Genomic DNA, 20,808 nt, shown 5'->3' with positions numbered 1-20,808 from the left:
GAAAATAAATTGAAAGATGGTAGAAGACGAGATAAATATATTGAACTTAAGAGAATGCTTTCAATTTTTTTGATTAAAAAGAAATGAGAGCTACAAAACAGAGAGTCTAACATAAAGAAAAATGAAAAGCAAGGGCTCAAGAATTTGGAGGAAAAATGGGACATATTCTTGGGAGAAATAGAAGAAAGACAGTGAAGTGAAGTTTTTTGAAACCACCCAGAATTTAGAGACAGCATTAGCCTGTATGCTGTGACAACAGAAGATATATGTAAAACAAAAGATGGTAGAATGGGTAGCAGCAATGATCGCAAGAACATGGAAGAGGCCCTCTGAGCATAGTATGGAAATTATTCTAGGTATAATATGGAAAATTATTTGAAGAATAAAAAGAGGGGAGGAACTGGTTAGAAATATTAAAGGCAGTTGTTATGACAATGATAAAAATAAATGTGTAAGAAAAGAAGTGGGAGAAAAATTAGATACACCCAATAATGAAAGAAGAGACAGAGGAACAGGTAAAAAAAAAGACACTAGGGAAATCACCAGGGGGGGGAAGGGATACCAGTAGAATTATAGAAGAAAAATAGCAACTCATCCCAACATGAAAAAACATTTTAATGGAAGAAAGTATTAATACCTGAAGAGGGCAAGGTCTCAAATAATCCAGGATCATACTGACAAATTTCAGTGCTAAACCAAGACTAAAAGGTATTTGCTGCAATACTAGCTGAAAAGCTGACTAGTATATTACCATAATTAATAGATTTAGATATGTGTGGGTTTGTGAGGGGCAGGTAGACTTTTGACATAATAAAAGCACACAATACAAACAGAGGCAGCAGGCAGGAAGAGCCCATTGCTGTTATTAGGCTTAGATACAGAGAAACCATTTGTTCAGATTCATTCAAAATACTTGGTGAAGGTACTGGGTAAAATGGGATTTCCTATTACTTTTGCAGGCACTATATAAAGGATCTAAGGCAGTAATTAAAATGAATTGAAGCCACACCCCAGAATTTTAAACAGGAAGAGGAACAAGTCAGGCCTCCCCTCTGTTCTGTTGTTTGCATTATACCTGGAGCTGTTAACCCAAGGAATAAGGTAAAGTGAAAGTAAGGGGTGGAACGGGAAGTGAAGATAGCTAGCTATGTTTGTAGATGCTGCAGTATTGTACCAAGCAAACCCAAATAATCATATTGTATGACTTGATATTAAGACAATTTCAAAAAGTATCAGGATATGAAATCAGTAAACAAAACAAAATCAGTTTTTGTAAATTATGCCCCATTTGGCCCCTAATAAAAATGTTTTAAAATATCTACTGTTGGGAAGAAATATTTGACCAGGAATATAAACCTAATCCTAGAGAAATTGTAAAATAGAGGGCTATGTTCAATATTAGAAAGCATGATAGTGAGATGGAGAGGAGAAACTTAGACCAGAGTTGATGAGATTACTAGACATAGGAAAAAGGAAACCAGTAATAAGAGGTAAGTAAACACTCTGTAAAGCACTCGTAATGAGTGGAGTAACTGGAAATAAAGTAGTAAGATAATGGCAGGGGGTGACACAGAATTAACAGAAGAAATATGGAGAGAATTCTGCATAGCCCTAAGAATAGCAACAAAATCCCCAAAATTTAGAATTTTTGCATGGAAGTGTTTTTATAACTATCTCTACACTCCAAAGCTACTCAATAAAATGTTTCCAGGGTAAATCAAACGTGCTTGAGATGTGGTCAAGAAGTGGGGGACTGACAATGTATTTTTTTAGAAGTGTGATAAACTGCAATTATTTTATAGAAAGCTACAGGAACTCCTTGAAAAAATAATGTGATATGAATGGAAGTGACCGGTAACAGACCTCGATTGGAATTGTACATATAATCTGAGGAAGAATGGACTTATTAGGGTGTAATATTAGCAATAGTAACAAAAAAAAGGTTTAAAAGAGAATTGAAGAGCGGCACTAAAAACAATATTAGAAGTGGTTATAGGATTAATGAATGACAAGAGAAATGGAGTTGAAGTCAGGAGGAGGAGAATAAATAGAAAGTGAATGCACTGGAATCACTTTCAACAAGACAAGGAATAAAAGCTTAAATAGAAGGAAAGCAGAGAGAGGAAGGGGTAAGAAGAAGAAGAAAAAGATTTGTGTTATATTGATGTCAAGGAAATTAAGTTGCAGTTCCCAGAAGGGTTTTGTAACTCTTGATGCTGGGTTAAACTCACTGTATAAAAGAAAGACATACTGTGATGGCAGAATAACTTTACATTTGTCTTACCATGATAACTTTAGGGTCAGCCATGAGGAAGGAGCACCACTGATGTAAAATGCAGTGGATAAATCATTTTTTGTATAAAAAAAAAAAAAAAAAAAAAAAAAAAAGGTGGGAGAGCCTTAGGTGGTGCAGTGGATGATGATATAGCATTACAAGGTAATATCACATTCGGTATGTCCATCCATCTGTCCACAAACCTTTTTTCCCATTTTTATACATGGGGTCGGGGTGTCACTTCACCAGTGACAATCAGTACCCAGATATTGAGGAACCCCCTAAGTCATGACACGTTCAAGTCATAGGGGATTCATTACTCAGAATTTTATTTTCTAGACAAGACAGAAAATCACTCTTTCTTGCCTGGATGTCAGTTACATCAAGGATTTTCAAGCTGCCCTGGGGTTCTTCTTAAAATTTCCCTAAAGTATGACCTTGTGGTGATAGGGGCAACAGTAATATGGGTTTTTATGAACACATTAAATATAATGTTTTAAGCAAAAACAAAAAGGAATTTTAAATTGGCTATTTGTAATTTTTGTTCATCTACTCAGTGTAGTTGGGTTAAGCAAAAAGCAAGTTTAACACAACTTCCTTATAATATTTGCAAAATGTCAAAAAATAATTCTGTACTAGGACTTGCCATATGGAAAGAAATGTGTATAAAACCAATGTTTTGTTGTGACAAAATGCATCTTGATCACCAGGTAAACAGAGTGATCTATTTGAGATTAGTTAGGCTGCATCTATCTTTTTTTATTTATTAAATAATTCCACAGAAAAAGGATGGAGAGAAACAGCATCACAATTTGAAATATCTTTTGTGAAATACTAGGAGCCTAAATACGTTTTCAAGACTTGAGACCAGAGTGCTGAGAGGTAACTGTGACATCCTTTTTAGAACTGAGACATGGTTTAATGCTCTTAAACCTTTAGTCTTTGAGGGATTTAGGGAACACTGCAATCTTAGGACTAACAAACGGTGGTGGTCTCTGTTTGTTAGACATACTATTTTGTCATCTATTTTTTTTCTGGAAATGTTATCAAAATTATTTGAGTAAGGAGAGTGGTATTTTTTGTTAAAGGTTCCCCCCAACCAGTCTAATATTAACCTGGACACCTTTCATGCCCTTCTTGCCAATTGTTTTCAAAAGGGTTTTTCATGGTTGAAAGTGATCTAATGTACCGCATGTGGACTTGGGTACTTTGACTTTGGAGAACAAGGCACTGACTCCATTATAAGGACAAGCAATAAGGTTGGTTGCACACAAATATTCCATAAAGCAGAGGATGAACAAAATATTAGACATTGTTTGGGTTAAGGATGAGGATGTAGTCACCAATAATGCTATTGAAACAGAGCTTATGGGCTCATTTTCATGTGTGCATGTGTTGGGAAGTGAGCAATTCATTGACAGTGGATATTTGTCTTGACTGTCCTACAAAATTGTCAGGCTTGACTGTACTGTGATTTGTAGGGAACTGACCAGTTAGGATTGGTTTGAAGATATGAAACATCAGTCCATTTCCATTTGTTGAAATTTATTTTACAGACAGCTTTATTCAATAATAGATATGTTCCAGTTGTCACTGGTAAGAGATATTGCTTGGTGGACTGCACAGTTGGCAAAATTATATACAATAAGAAAGCAGAAGTTATGGTTGATATTTAGGAGGCCATCTGGTATGTGTCATAAATAAGTTTTGGAAACTTAGAACCACGTATAACTAACTTACAAGGATCACCAAGAAAAAACAAATGAGTTGAAACTTTATTATGGTTAACAAAAAGTCATCTGAGGAGATACAGGAAACCCCAAGGTAATTGCATTAGTGTGGTTAAGGTTAAACATATGTTAACTGACTCGTAGCAATTAGCAGCCGTTATTTTTGGAAAAACTTTAGCTTTGTTCAACTGCCCTGTACCAACCAAAACTTGTTTATCAGTGTACTTCTGTATACCCCATCATTTCACTTATTGTTGAAGTATTAACAGCAGTAAACCCCACATCAACAGAGGGACCAAGTAACTTACATGATTTTTTTTCTATCGGATATCTGTAAACCTTTAGTTCACTGTATTCACTGTTTTTTATGACTGTATTCAGGATATGTTCCTCTGGTATGGAAAACTGCTGCATCCCAGTATGTAAAGTTAGCATTAATTCTGTAGTCAACTTCAGACCAATTAGTTTGACCTGCATTATTGGAAAATGCTTTGAACAAATACTTCATAAATTAATGAATGTAGGATTAAGATCAGAGCTGGGTTAATGAGGGAAAATCTTGTATGATTAATCTGATACATTTCTATCAAAACGTTTGTGAGTCAGTGATACAGGACTGCTAGTGGATGTTTTGTGTTTAGCTCACTCTAGCACTTTTCATATCAGTGTCCCACTGTGCAATTAAAAGTTGTATGATACAGAATGTTAATATATATTTAATAAAGTAGATTGGTAATTGGTTGAAATTTTTGTAAGGACTCACCCTTCACTGTGGGAGTCCCACAAGGGCCAGTTCTAGGGAATGTGTTGTTCAGTTTGTGTATGTCTGATTTCCGGGTAGAAGTGGGGAGTGTAGGTCAGCAAGTTTGTTGATTCCAAAACAAGGTCAATTGTGAGCTCAAAGATTATGCAAGCATTTGGAAGCCTCTGGACAATCTGTATTTTGTAACCTTATAGAATTTAATGTTAACAAAACTAACTTTTTTATCATATTGATCACTGTTGCAGTAACCTTAGCTATATGGGGGTTATATCATAACAAGAATATAACAAGCCAGACAGCTTCCAAAGCTTCAGGGCACCTTCCATGGGCCTAAACTGTCAGGTAGTTCAACCTTAGCTGACTAAATGATAAGTTGGGACGCTTCACCCAACTGAGCTTTACTGCCACCAAAGAGTATGTTTCTCAGAGGCTTTAGAGGTTCGACGGTAGGCATATGCCATTTCTTTGCTGGGCTAATAGGTTCCCTTTTGGGAAAAGAAAAGTAACATTTAATAATTGTTTGTTATTGTTACTTTCCTGTTCAGGAAAGTTATTTTAAAGTTTGTGTTTTAACAGACTTTTATTAGATTGTACTGTTCTTTTAAACAGGAGAGCTTCTGTCAGTTTAAAGTAATTGAAAACCTTTTTGTAGTGAAATTGTTTATTTTACTTCCTAGGGCTGGCAAAATGTTTTAAGGTGCTTTTTACTGTGTTTGCCTGTGAAAAAAAGTGAATTAAAGGTGCTGTTTTTAATCAACATTTGCTATTTGTTTGCCCGGGAAAAAAAATATATCACTTTGGCTTGACCTTGGGACAGTTTGTTCCTCCCACATTCTGTCTTTCTTCCAGCCACAAAAAGAAAAAGTTAAGCAAACAGCCTTTGCCATCACAGCAGACTAGCAGTTTGCCTCAGCCACAGGTGGGTGACTCCACTCTGGCCATTTGTTGTACCTCAGACCCTCTCATATTTTGCCCCAGAATCCGTCTGGTGTAGCACCTACAGCCACTGTGGATGGGGGGGTTAGCCACATTCTCTACAGCTGTAGAGGTCCCCTCAGTGGGCAAGGGAGAAAGACTGTTGTCTGTTCTGGGAGAGGGAACAGGGAAGGCTCCATGTTTTGTCAGAATGTTGTACCCATCTCTGAGGAAGCTGCTATTGGCCATATTTTTCCTGTCAAAAACAAACAGAAAATTAAACATGTATCCACTCTTCCTCAAATTTCCTACGACACTAGTAGTTTGTTGGGTGTGATTCAAGGTTAAATTCAGGCTATTGATCCTTCTTATAAAGTAATCTCTCTTAAAAAGAAAAAAAGGATACCTCCTTTCCTGAAAAGATTCAACATTCTGAATCTGGACATAAGGATGAAGGGACATATAGGGTTTTTCTTCTCAATTTCCTAATTCAGACTCAAAGGAGAGTTCAGTTTCTGAGTCTCCCTTTTGGGGGGGTGGGGGGAGTCTGTCTTTCTCCGAGTCTTTCTAGAATGTGCCAGTGTTTTTAGTGGAAGAACACTGAGGTTTCTTCATCCCTAAGAAAGTACTATGGGCTGTTGCAGAAGGAATTGCCAAAACCTGCACCCATTCCTCCAGCTCAGTCAGCTTTGGAGGATATGTGTGTGTTACTGACCGCGTGTTTTCTGACAGTCCGCTAACTACCACTAAAATAATGTAGTCCACAAAAAGCACAAACGCTGATGCCACTTATATCAGATGATGATGCTTCCAAGCCAAGATGTAGCAAACTGTTTTATTACATCTAATGTTAAATGTTGAAGTAGTTAAGCGCTTTCACCCATTACAAATGGGCTTCATCAGAACTACTAACACAAATTCAACTGTAGTTTAAATAAAAGTTTTGGCGCCAAATGGCCATTTTAAAAAAACTTCCCTGAAAGGTGTATACATTAGTAAAATGCTCAGCATGTCACTTGAGCGTTAACAGTAATATTAAAAAAAGTTTTGTTGAAAAAAATACTTATGTAGATACCTAATTCTAAAAATGTTACTTAAATGATCATAATATTAAATCATAACTATAACACTCTAAGATATTAGTGTGCTGATATAACTATTACTATACATTAAAATAAACACAGGGCGGCCACAGTGGTGCAGCGGTTAATATTGATGCCTCACAGCAAGAGATTCTCCAGTTCATTTCTCGGTTGGGGTGCCTTCTGTGCAGAGTCTGCATGTCCTCCCTGTGGTCGCGTGGGTTTCCTCCCACATCCCAAAGACATGCAGTAGGTGGATTGGACACTCTAAATTGGCCCTAGGTGTGTGTGTGTGTGTGTGTGTGTGTGTGTGTGTGTGTGTGCCTTCTGTGGAAGGTTGGGCGCCGGGCTGGCAACTCGACACTGTAAAACTCCACTGCCAATCATGAGCGGACAGATGATCCGCTGTGGCGACCCCTAACCGGGAAAAGCCGAAAGAAGAAGATACATTAAAATAAACACACATTAAAGTATTACCACATTAATAAAAAAGATGTATATAATAAATAATGTGAAGAATGTAAGATACCAGCAGCATAACAGTATTCAATATATTGTATAATCCAACAATAAACTGAATAAATAATGTGTATTAATATAATCATAATATGTTTAACCCATCAGTTTATAATTCCCTAGCCAAAATCGGTTTAATGGATATATGGTCATTAAGACCTGGCAATGTTGAAGCATCTGTGTACAATTGCCACTAGACCTCCTTATAACCCATGGTGGCCTTGATATTACCCCCCAGGATCAAATTTAACATTCTCTAAAATAGCAAACTTAAAATAATGCATATTCCCATACTTTTCAATGTGCCTGTATAAGGCATTATTAACATCCTTCTTCCGGATACTGTACAAATGGTCATAAATATGCATTTTTAAAAAAAACTTTCCGTTTTCCCTATATAGTATCCAGTACAAACTGTACACTTAGCCATGTTTGGATACTCCTTCTGGGCCCATCTCATTTGCTCACTGAACTGAGTGCAGGGAGATCATATTCTGATTTCAGGCACTCCTACTGTGTACAAAGAGAGCATCTGGGAAACAGAAAAAAAAAATTAAGCTCGTTTCCTGCCTTTCCTGTTAAGTGGTATAGACTGTTTGTAGGCTTCTGAGCCCCCAAGCCCTTCTGTGTTGGAGGGAAGCCTTCTAGCTTAGTTTTTCTTATAACTAGCCAGTTTTCTAGTTTCAGCACTCAAATCTGTTTCTTTGAATTCAGCACTTGCTCAGACCTCATTGTAAGCACTACATAAGCTGCAAATTACTACAGCACTCAACTTTCCTCACTTGTCTAGTGGAAAGCAGTTTTTAGTACTTAATAAATAAGCACTTATCCAGGCATGTCTAAGGGTCAGCTCCCAGTGATTTCTCCTGTCTACCTGATGAATCTGGGCATCTTGGGGCAATGCAGCAATTGCCTTATGTACACAGACAACCCTGTCCTCCTACCACCCAACACTACAACCTGTGAGAGATGCACTTATATAGCCAAACTGGAAGCAAAGCTCTCTTCATCCAAGACTGGACTAGACAGTCAAGAGGAGAAGGTAAACACTTGCACCACACCACACTCATCACATAGTCCCTCAAAACCTACACCACCAAAACACACAAAACACAAAATACACACCTACATTCGCGGAGGCTCTCAATAAAAATCTGCCCAATCATCAGGGACATCCAAAGCATAAACGCAAGCAAACTCCACCCCCCAACACAACCCAAATGACCAGTGTGCCACTCAACCACAGCCCATAAGGCATAATAACGTACCCAACACTCTAGTCATAGGTGACTCTATAGTCAGGCACACTGATGTTCCACTCACTAGACTAAACAAGGAGAAAGTTACTGTCAGCTGCTTGTCAGGTGCCAGGATCCGCCACATAATGCATGCACTCAGGTCACTCCATAATAAGTACAAATATGACACCGTCATTGTCCATGTTGGTGTGAATTACCTGAGACGTACCTCACTGGACTACATGAAAAGAGACATGGAGGAGCTCTCCGATCTTGTATCCTAGGCAGGTATGACCCTAACCCTGAGTAGCTTCCTGCCATCACCCAGAATGATACCACAGTACAAGGACAAAATGATCGACTTCAACAATTGGCTAAGCTTCTGGTGTCATTCTAAGGGGACAACATGATCGACAGTCCACGATGCTTTGCTAGAGATGGCCTGCACCTGTCGCCCTTAGGATTCCGGATACTGGCTAAGGCTCTTGCCACCCCTATAGTGCCTTTTTTAGGCAAGGTTCAAATGACAAATTCACCACCGTAACAGGTACAAGCAAGCAAAATCTGAGGGTTATGCTACTCGATGCTAGAAGTCTAAACCTCAAAATGCACTCACTCGAGGCACTCCTTAAAATGGAGAACATTGACATCTGTGCAGTGACAGAGACCTGGTTCAAAACTCCAGAGAGCACCCCTCCATTACAAGGCTTCAATTTATACCACACCTTTCGGCCACCTAACCCAGAAAGAAGCACTAAAGGCAGAGGTGTGTCCATATTCATTAAGGATATCCACACCTCCAGGCTAGTTGCACAGCATAATGCATCCGAGATTGTCCAAGTGCAACTAATTTGGGGCAAGACCGCAATCCAAACTGTAGCTTGCTACAGACCCCCCACCATGCCCCAGGATTCACACTCCTCATTTCTTGATACACTGGAAAGTATTAGGGTACAACCCAACACCCTAATAATGGGCGATTTCAACTACCCCACCATTAACTGGGAAAACTACTCATGTACCAACTCTTTTGCTCAATGTTTTCTAGAATTCATAAATTCCAATGCCTTGGATCAACTTATTCACTCCCCCACCAGGGGCAGCAATATCCTAGACTTGGTCATTACCAACATGGGAAACAGGTGTTCCACACCAGAGGTCAATTCCTCGTTGGTCAGATCCGACCACAAGCTAATCAGCCTAGACATCCACATCCCACCCCCAGCCCCAATTAGGGAAACCATCGTAAAAAACTTCTCAAAAGCCAACTTCACACTTCTTAAGACAGAAGTGGCTAACTTCATGACACCCATGCAGACGGACAGTAGAGGTATGACTGCCGAATCCTACACAAATGCACTTTATAAGCACTTACATGAGTGCATGGATCATGCTATCCCTAATAGAACCAAGATGTTATCCTCCAAAAAAAGGAAGCCAATCTGATGGTCCTCTGTCATAAGCAAACTCTACAACAGAAGAAAGAAACTGTTGCAAAAAAGAGTAGAATCCCATGACTGGAGGAACTCCCTGGTCAACCTCAGTAAGAAGCTGAGATCCCTCATAAAATCCTCCAAAGCTAGTTACGAAAACAAAATTGCTACTGACTCTAAAGACAACCACAAAGCATTCCATAGCTATGTCAAGAATCTAAATGGGAACACTCAGATCTGCTCTGAGTTACAGCATAATGGCACTAAATATACAGAACCAACTGATATTGCCAACATCCTAGCAGATAGGTTCAGTGCTAACTTTACCCCCCTCTCACCCCCTAGAGGGCCCATCTCTATACCGGAATAATGCAAAGTTCCTATAATCACGGCTGCACAGGTAAAAAACACACTTTCCAAAGCCAAGAACACAGCATCCATGGGACCTGACAATATCCCAGGCTGCGTTCTACACGAACTACAGAATGAACTGGCACCCTACCTAAGTACCATGTTCAATCATAGCCTCACCTCAGGCTTTGTACCCACTGAATGGCGCACCGTGACAGTTATCGTACTCCACAAAGGGGGAGCCACAACAGACCCCGGGAACTACCGCCCCATTAGCCTGACGAGCCTGGTCTGCAAGGCCATGGAACGTATCATCATGGAACTCATAAACAAAGACATTGGTAATCTCCAAACTCTGGACCCTACTCAGTTTGGATTTGTAAAAGGCAGATCATGTCTCCTAAACCTGATTGACTTCTTTGAAGCAGTCACCAAAGCCATAGATGAGGGTAAAATGGTTCACACAGCTTATCTAGATCGCGCCAAGGCTTTCGACACCATCCCCCACTCTGGAATTAAAGATAAGCTCACTAAACTAGGTATAAATCCGTATGTCACAAGATGGGTTGCCAACTGGCTCACAGACAGAACCCACACTGTGAAAGTAGTGGATTCCAAATCCGACATCAGACCAATGACAAGTGGAGTACCACAGGGTTCAGTCCTGGGTCCTCTCCTGTTGGTATCTACTTCTCTGAAGTGCAGGCCAACACAGAAGGTCTTTGGCTAACAATGTTTTCAGATGACTGCAAACTAGGAGCCATAATAGAAACTCCTAACGATGTGGACAAACTACAAAAGGGCCTCACTGAGACAGATACCTGGTGTCAAAGCCATGGCCTGAAGCTCAATGCCAAAAAGTGTATTGTCATCCCCTTTGGTAAAAACTCTGTACCCATGAACTACCACATAGCTGGTAGTCTACTTAATGCTGAAAATGTGATGAGACCTTGGGACACAGGTGGACAGTAGTCTCTCCTTTGATAATCACATCGCCACAGTGGTCAGGAAATCCTTCTACGTGGCTCATCTCATCACAAAAGGATTCTCATCCAGAAAAAAAGAGGTCATTGTTCCCCTCTACTCATCACTCATTAGACCCATTATAGAGTACAACGCCCCTTTTGGTATGTACCTCACAAGACATCTACAATAACTGGAAAGACCACAGAAATACCTGACAAAGAGGATTACTGGCGTCAAACAGATGCCCTATGCAGACCGTCTCAAAAAACTACAGCTTTACTCCATTGCATATCGCCTACTCAGGGGCTATCTCTGCCTAACATATAAAGCTATGTCAAACCCAGAACTGTTGGACATGCTCCACTTAAAGAAATCCTAATCCCTCCAAGCTACACGCTCTAGGGACCTTAACCTTGTCACCACAATAAACAGAACATGCTGGAGGGATAGATTCCTGTCCCAGAGACTTCCCATACTCTGGAACAGACTACCTATCTATGTCAAACAGAGCTCCTCATTAGCACTCTTCAAGAAAAATCTTGGTGATTGGATGGGAAATGGGAAATTCACCCCAGGGATCACTTCTGTGGCACTGCTCGACAGGGGCACAGGAAAATAATTTTCTTGGGTGGTGAAAGCCAGGGTACATTTTTTGGCTAGGCTTGTATGGGCCCTAGGGCCGATAGCCTAGTACCTACCTATGAACCTATGAACAAATTTAGAATTGCAATTGCCCTGCCTAAATCTGGTACGTGTTTTGTTAATATTGTCCAATAATATTCCATCTTCCTCCATAATATATATGCATTGATTGCACCGTCCACATTTCATTGTATGTTTCTTATAATCCTTTATCCTTCCACAATTTTTATGTTCTAAGTACATCTTCAAATTATTACCCATTTTATACACAAACATACATTTATGACATTTACCTTTTTGGCCAGTAGGTGGGGGTGTTGTATTGATTCTTATTTCCATTTAATACTATTGTAGACGTTCATTTTACATATTTTTGTTTTTAACAGTTATCAAAATTAATTTTAACTTGTATTTAGGTAAATGTATGTATTTTCAAATGTTATTGGGTTACTATATGAACGTGGTCCTTGGTGAATAGATTTTTCAAACCTAAATTGCTTTTATTTAACGTTTTAATTAATTCTGGAATTATGTAATTGAAGAGTGTGTTTGATTGGTGCACCGTTTTACCTTACAGGTATATAAGATGAATGGTTTTACTTAATGTATTTCTGATGAAGTCTGTGGTTTTATGGACGAAAACGTGTGGTATCTGCAGCGTTAAATAAAGAGCTTTGTACACTAATTTTGCTTGGTGCGATCTCCGCATCTTTCGCCTTGTTTTCTGGTTACTGGTTGCCTTTGGTGGAATTACTCCAGGTTGTTTTATTGCTAGTTTTTCATTTGGAGATGGAGAGCGCAGCCAGTTCTCCTCGACAAACGGATGAGAGGAGGGACTATTTGGGTGAGACCCGTAAGCTTGTCGGACAGTTATCGCAATTGTTGGACTGATTCTCAATAGATCCGCCCTACCAGGGAACCAGGAAGCTTTCAACAGCAGGGCAAGTGATAAACCTGGTTCTGTTATCCGAGGTGGTGGCGTGGAACTGGTTACAAATAATGGTGTGAACGAAGGAGTTAGGACCGAGGACATTGGTATGCCCAGGCTTTCTTTTTCGCAATCCAACGGAGGCGATTTGGTGGATGGAATGACTCGAACCAACAGGTGTAAAATTACACAACAAGGTGACATTATGTTTGAAAACAATAACCAACAAAAACTTTTGCGTAATGGTGACTTTCGAATTTGGTTAGAACATAAACAAGTTAACACCCGTAATACGGGGAAGAGGGTAGCTGCACAGGCAGATACGTTTAAAAACTCTTTGAACAAACTTTCCGACCTGTTGCTTAAATATAAATCAGTACAAATTGACAATGAGTATTTCAGTGAATGTCTGAAGAAAAAAATTGTACCTAAAGGGCTTCGGGTATTCAAATACCACAACAATATTGTTAAGGGCTCTGATTTACATCTAGAGTTACTTGAAATCTTTAACAAATGTGGGCTTGACATTGTCAGAATTACTATTAAGCAAAACGATGTTAATATGTCTGTGTTGCACGAGGAGATAGATTTGCTTAACAGGCAAATTACCTCAGACCTTTTATTTACAGTTGAGGCTGAAAAATTTAGGTATTTTATGGTGCTAGAGAAAACTGATGATAAATGTACCAGTAATGTGAAGAGGAAAATTAGAAAGAGATGTTAAGGAATACACGAACAAAACATGTTACCCAGACCCTAAGGGGACTGTCAAACAAAAACAGTGGTTGGAAGATGAAAGGGTAGGGACAGGTACCCAGTATGGTACGGAAGAGGATGCTGTGTATGAACAAACAGACAATTATGGGGATGACCCTTTAGAAAACCCCCCTTTTGGCGGTCTGAGAGAAACCGAAATCAGAGAGTTTCTTACTACCCCCCCCCCCATTTCCTGTATTAGGGGGGTGGGGAGGGGGAAATATTAGTTCTTCAGAACCCATTTATTCACAAAGAAGGGGGTAAACAGACCTACAACAATTTTAATATTTTTAATTATAGTGAGATAACACTTACTAAAGACCACTTTAAGCTACTAGCTAAGGGATTTAAATATATCCCTAACACTAGAGGTTATATTAGTAATTTTTATTAGATTTTAAGCTGTTTTTGAGAAAAATCAACCTTTCACTTGTATTTCATGGTCAGAATCAACAACACAATGTGGATATTTTGAGGCGGAAAAGTACCTTCAATCCCCCTATCCATCCCCAGTTAAAAAACTTTGAGCTAATGGTTGACAAGCGTATTAGGCAGTGGCAATCCGGAAAACAACAAAACAAAAAGCACAACCTTGACAAAAAGAATGGGATGTGTTGAATGATTTAAGATTTGATTGTAATGTTCGAGTTATGAAACCTGATAAGGGGGGGGGTGGAGCTGTTATCATGAACACCTTGATCTGTGAAGGAAAAATGTTGGAATTATTGGGGGACACTGATATTTACAGGCGGGTTTCTAAAAACAAGATAAATATTGCCTATAAAAAAATTGATTTGGCATTAAATTATCTACTTTTTGAAAAGTTGATTTGAGTTCAGTGATTTCAATTATCTGACAAATGTTCGACGTAAGACCCCTACAATATTTGGCATACCCAAAGTTCACAAAGATTTAAATGACCCACCCCTTAGACCAATTGTCTCGGCCGATGGTTCCAAAACTTCACCACTTGCTAAGTTTCTTGTTGTGAAACTAAAAAAACTTTGTGGTACTAGTTCCCAGATACTTAAAGACTCTTGGGAATTTTTGAAGGGGGTGGACCCTAATGCAAATTATGAACAAGTGACTTTTGTCACTATTGATATCAAAGATTTATTCACTGTCATCCCACATAACATTGGCCTTCAGTGGTTGGAAACCTCACTGGTGGAAAAATGTAAGGTCTCCATCAATGATTTACACCTGGTTCTTTATTTGATGGAGCTGATCTTGTTTAACAACTTCATATTTTTTGGGGGAGAATTCTTCCACCAAATTAAGGGTGTTGCGATGGAGGCCAATTGTGCCCCCACATACGCCAACCTAGTTTTAGCTTGGTGGGAAAAATAATTTATACTGGAATCTGAATTCAAGAACCATTGGTTGCAATCTTTCAGACTCTTGGACGATATTTATGTTTTTTGGGTGGGGTCTGACGACAAGTTACATGAAGTTTTATCATATATTGAATCTACCACTAATTTTTTGCATTTTACAAGTAATGTTTCCAAGAACATCCTACAATTTTTGGATGCATCACTTGAAAAAATGGAAAATGGGAATATTAAATCAAATAACGAACCAAAAAACACAAACTGGTAAATACAAAAAACAAAACAGGCGAGAAGACTCCCACAACGAAACTCCTTTATTCACAAGTAAATGGTAAGCGCTTTCACCGGCCAAATGCGCCAGCTTCCTCAGACCAAACTCAAACAACTTCAAACTATGACCAGTTGTTATATATATATACACAGTTAAGTACTTAATAAGTGTACTAATTAATTAACAAGCATAAGACTTAATCAATTAAAACTTTTTTTAAAAACCACATTATATAAACACACAAACTACTAAGCCAAATTATTAATGTTGGGTACTTGTTATATAAACAAAATACAAGATGCAACTCAACTAATATCATGTTGTACTGCATCCGAAAAATCTAAACTTAAAAAAAATTATAATAATTTTATATATAAAATCATTAATATATTCTAATGACAATAATACCAGTTTTCCTATCTAACCCTTAAAAACCTTCCTACTGTTAACCATTAACATGTCTTTTACTACCAAACACTTTTTCAAATTAAGAAACTTTATCTATTAGGAATTCATCTATTAAGGGCCTTCTTTTTAAGAAGGCACTTGATAGATATTTGTTCATTGAGTCCAGGAAAAATATAAGCTAAAGTCTGTATTTGCCATTCCAATTCAACTTCCTCGAGCCTCAAAAACCATGGCCCTCCCCTGATACTTTGTTCAATTTTCTGCAAGACCATAAACCTAAATTTGTGCTCTGGGAACAACATAACGTGTCTTGCAAGGGCATTGGTATTTATTGACCTAGCTATACTATATTGGTGTTCGTAGACCCTCTGTTTTAGCTTACGCTCGGTCTTACCAATATAGAATGCATCACAATGAGTACAAGAAGCACAATAAACAACACCTTGTGAATCACATGAATAGTGACCCAAGATTTTATAATCCCTATCTCTAATAGTAATATTATCAGAGGTATGGATAAATTTGCATTGAGGGCATCTCCCACACTTAAAGGTACCATGTTGCCCCCGGGATACTCTCTTAACCCTCTCTAACAGATTTTTAAGGTTAGAACCCCTTCTAAAGGTAATGGACAAATCATGCCCAAGTTTTTTGTTCACCTCAAAATCTTGTTGTATGATATTCCAGTTTTTATACATGATTTCCTTAATCCTACTTGCATCAGTAGAATATGTGGTCAAAAAACTTGCAAATTCAAATTTTTTTCTGGTCTTTGAAAGAACAATACCTCCGGGGACTTCCATTGCACCCACCTGTACATGTTTATCTTGTTTAAGAGGTTGGAAATGTCCTGAATGCCTTTTCCTACTTACTTCTTGTACAACTTGATCTATTAGGTCTACAGGGTATGCTCTCCTTAAAAACATTTGTTTAAGGAGGGAACATTCATCCTGAAAATCATCAAAACTGGACACCATCCTAGCTGCTCTCACAACCTGGCCCTTAACTACAGCCTTTTTCTGACTAAAAGGGTGGCAGCTAGTAAAGTGTAGGAACATGTTAGAATATGTTGGTTTACGGTATATTGTAGATTTAAATTGGCCTTTAACAATATACTTACTCAGACAAATGTCCAGAAAATTGATCATGTTTTCATCCACCTGATAGGTGAATTCCAGAAAAGAGGTGAATTTAGATAATTCTAAAACAAATAGATCTATGGCTTGTCTCGGACCTTTCCACAAAAAGAACATGTCATCCTGGTATCTAGTGTACCAGGCGACATGTTCTTTATAAGTTTGACAATTAAAAAGATTAAAAAAAAAAAAAAAAAAGTTTTAATTGATTAAGTCTTATGCTTGTTAATTAATTAGTACGCTTATTAAGTACTTAACTGTGTATATATATATATATATATATATATATATATATATATATATATATATATAACAACTGGTCATAGTTTGAAGTTGTTTGAGTTTGGTCTGAGGAAGCTGGTGCATTTGGCCGGTGAAAGCGCTTACCATTTACTTGTGAATAAAGGAGTTTCGTTGTGGGAGTCTTCTCGCCTGTTTTGTTTTTTTGTATTTACCAATATTAAATCAAATGTTTTTCGAAAAAGTACCTATTCAAACTCCTTTTTACATTTTAATAGTTCCCATCCCATGTTTCAAAAAAGGAGTTTGGTGAGAGGGCAATACATCCGAGCTAGCAGGATGACCTCCTTAGACTATGATTTTGAAATAGAATGTGACTTTCTTGATCGACTTTTTAGGGAAAAGGGGTACCCGGTTGATTTCCTACATGAGATTAGAGTTGATGTTTCCTCTAACAGAGCCAACAAATTTTGCCCTGTGTTAGGGTTGTGCATTCTTAGTGATTACAACCAGGTCATTTATTAAACAAAGGATAGTTTTGAAATTAATAGGGCTCTTATTACTGAGTATAACACTGATTTCCTTCACTGTAATAATATAGTGAGAAACGAATGGAACAATTTTTTGAAGTTCACTGACTTACCTTTCGACAAAAATTTGCCTCTGAAATTTATTTTTAAGAAGGGTAGGAATTTAAAAAAACCTGCTTGAGGAACAAGAAAGAAAAGGGATTGTAAGTGGTAAATGTAAAGGAACCTACCAGTGTGGGACGTGTTCCCAATGTCAGTACATTGCACAGTGTGTGAGGGTCTATGTACCTAGTAGAGACAGGAAGATTATGGGCCATTCACACTTTGGCAAGATGGAGCGAAAGATAAAAAGACGTATTTATGAACATATTTATGAGACTAAGACAAAAAGTGATAAAAATGCACTTTTTAAACATACTTTGTGTTGTCAACAGGCAAAATTCACTTTTTTTGTTCTTGAGCAAGTGCAAGTTGATTAAAGGGGTGGGCATTGGGAAAACCTGTTGGGATACAGGGAACTTTACTGGCAGGTTACCCTTGATGCAGGAATGACATCAGGTCTAAATGAAAATATTAGGATTGCCCCACTTTTAAAGGGCTGCTAAATTGTAACACGTATTTATTATTATTGTATTTTATTACACACACACACACACACATATATATATATATATATATATATATATATATATATATATATATATATATATATATATATATATATATATATATATATATATATACACACACATACATTTCAAGCATTTGGACATTGAATTTAATACTTTATTTAATGTTCATTTATGACATTTACCTTTTTGGCCAGTAGGTGGGAGTGTTGTATGGATTCTTATTTCCATTTAATACTGTTGTAGGAGGAGTGCCTTGTGTGTGGAGTCTGCATGTCCTCCCCGCAGTTGGGTGGGCGTTCGAAAGACATGCGTAAATGGGCGTGCCTTCGTTGAAGGTTGAACGTTGAGCTGGCACCTCGGCGTTCGTGAAAATCTACTGCCAATCATTAGCGGACCGGAGTTCCACTGTGGTGACCCCTAACCAGGGAAAGCCGAAAGACAACAACAATTATTGTAGAAGTTCATTTTACATATTTTTGTTTTTAACAGTTATCAAAATTAATTTTAACTTGTATTTAGGTAAATGTATGTTTTTTAAAATGTTATTGGGTTACTGTATGAACGTGGTCCTTGGTGAATAGATTTTTCAAACATAAATTGTTTTTATTTAACGTTTTAATTAATTCTGGAATTATATAATTGAAGTGGGTGTTTGATTGGTGCACCGTTTTACCTTACAGGTATATAAGATGAATTGTTTTACTTAATGTATTTCTGATGAAGTCTATGGTTTTATGGACGAAAACAGGTGGTATCTGCAGCATTAAATAAAGAGCTTTGTACACTAATTTTGCTGGGTGCGAGCTCCGCTTCTTTCACATTAAATACAAGCAATTTTAATATACTTAATAAAAAGAGTTCCACTGTATTAACTAAATTAAAAATAAATCTGTATTTTACATGATGCGAGCATAATTACAACAAAAACAGGTAGGAAAAAGAAAACCTTGCACATGATCATAAGAGTTAAAGCTTTGAACAGAAGAGTAAGTTAAGTACTATATTAGCACTTCTTGCAGTAGGCAACACACACTGCAAATAGTACAGATATTATTTATATAATTTGGTTAGTGCATCATGTACTTTATGTAGTAAATAGTGTCTAATAGCCATACAAGTGTAGCCCCTTCATTCAGTGCTTTTGAGTTGTATACGACTGTCCTCATAATCCCATGAACAGTCACCATCGTGTACTAGGCAAGTGGGGAATGAAACCCGATTAATAGGCCTTCCTTTCTTCCCTACCTCTCTTATTCACACACATACACACACAGTAACAGTTTTGTCACTGATCCACATATTGCATTCCTTGGGGTAGTGGGAGGAAACTAGAACACTTAGAAAAAAATGCAAACCCAAGGATGACATGCAGACTTTACACAGAAAGCACCTTAGCCAAGATCCGAACCAGAGAACCTCTTGCTGTGAGGGGACAGTCCTAGTCACTATACCTTTCAATCCAAGTGCAATACCAGCATGCAGTTACAGATAATTAGGTTCTAGCTCAAACAAGGACAGTTGTAAAACTTTGCATAATGTACTGTACTCTTCAAGTTAGTTTTCAGATGTAATGACCAAGTTATGCATTGTAAACTGTTTTCACTGTAAAGTTTCTTGTAACTTTATTTAAAGTTCCTTGTCTTCACAGCTCAGTTTGACTAATCTTAGATGACACTGTACATTCTAAATCCTGCTGGAGTAAGATTTTTCTTTTTCTGCATTGTATTTTTCATTTAATTATTGTAATGACTGAGGTTTTTTTCTTAGGTGTCCTATAGCTAATGAGAATAGAGATATTGGCTGTGCTGCTTGCAGGATTATTACTTGCAGGATGTTTTTGTACTGCTTGTCAGTTTAGTTGTCCCTGTGTCATTCCGGACGAAACCTGTATATTCAGCATTTCCTTATCTGATCTTTAGAAAGCCTTAGTTGTTCTTGATAAAGACGACTTCTGACATTTTTGGTTATCTCTCCAGTATTTCTGATCCCTGTTTGCTCCCATCATCATCACCATAATTAGGCATAACTTCAGTGTCATTAATTCTTGTAAATCTAGGTTCTCTGTACTTGTTGCATGTTAGTATGTGTACTATTTTTTTTCCTTCACAATGCTGGATGTCAGTTTTGTTAGGTGTGTCTGTGACAGATGCCTCCTGTTTCCAGTCTGTCCTATTGCACATTGAGTATTCTTAGCTCCGGTTTTACATTTTGTCATCATTAGTCAGTCATCGATAATAGGACTGGTGTGAAGCACAAACAAGATACAGTGAGCATCATGATAGAGTACATTGATTCTGTTTAGGATTGCAGGTTGTTAAAGCAATTCCTATCTTAAGATACCCAGCATGCAGAAATGTCATCACAAGCCAGTTACTGGGACCTGCAACTGTTTACCTCCATATAGAGTATTGTATTTAAATTATGTCTATCTGCGATACGATGGCTGTAGCTCTTGACTTCTGTTTTGCATTTATAATACAGACATGACTGGATGTCCACTTCTGTCCCCACCTGGCTGCCTGGTGTCTTCGTTATGCAGCAGCCTAAATGTGACATAACTGGAGGTGTGCAAGGCTGTATGTTTTAAATCTAAATTAGGAGTTATCCCTGTATGTAGCATAGAGAGAAACACCTATCAGTATGTCACTGATGCAGTAACAAA

At 38.0% G+C, this 20,808-nt stretch overlaps 1 protein-coding gene across 1 annotated transcript in view; it reads left to right on the top strand.

The window, feature by feature from the left end:
• WDR75 (WD repeat domain 75) overlaps window positions 1-20,808 on the top strand; it is a 1,027,793-nt gene that overhangs the window by 970,471 nt on the left and 36,514 nt on the right. The gene's annotated exons all lie outside the window — the stretch shown is intronic.

Source organism: Protopterus annectens, chromosome 5.part0, assembly GCF_019279795.1.
Source record: "Protopterus annectens isolate FY-2018-M chromosome 5.part0, PAN1.0, whole genome shotgun sequence".
NCBI classification, from domain to species: Eukaryota; Metazoa; Chordata; order Ceratodontiformes; family Protopteridae; genus Protopterus; species Protopterus annectens.
The sequence above is the reverse complement of the archived record's forward strand: the minus strand, read 5'-3'. Positions and strand labels throughout refer to the sequence as shown.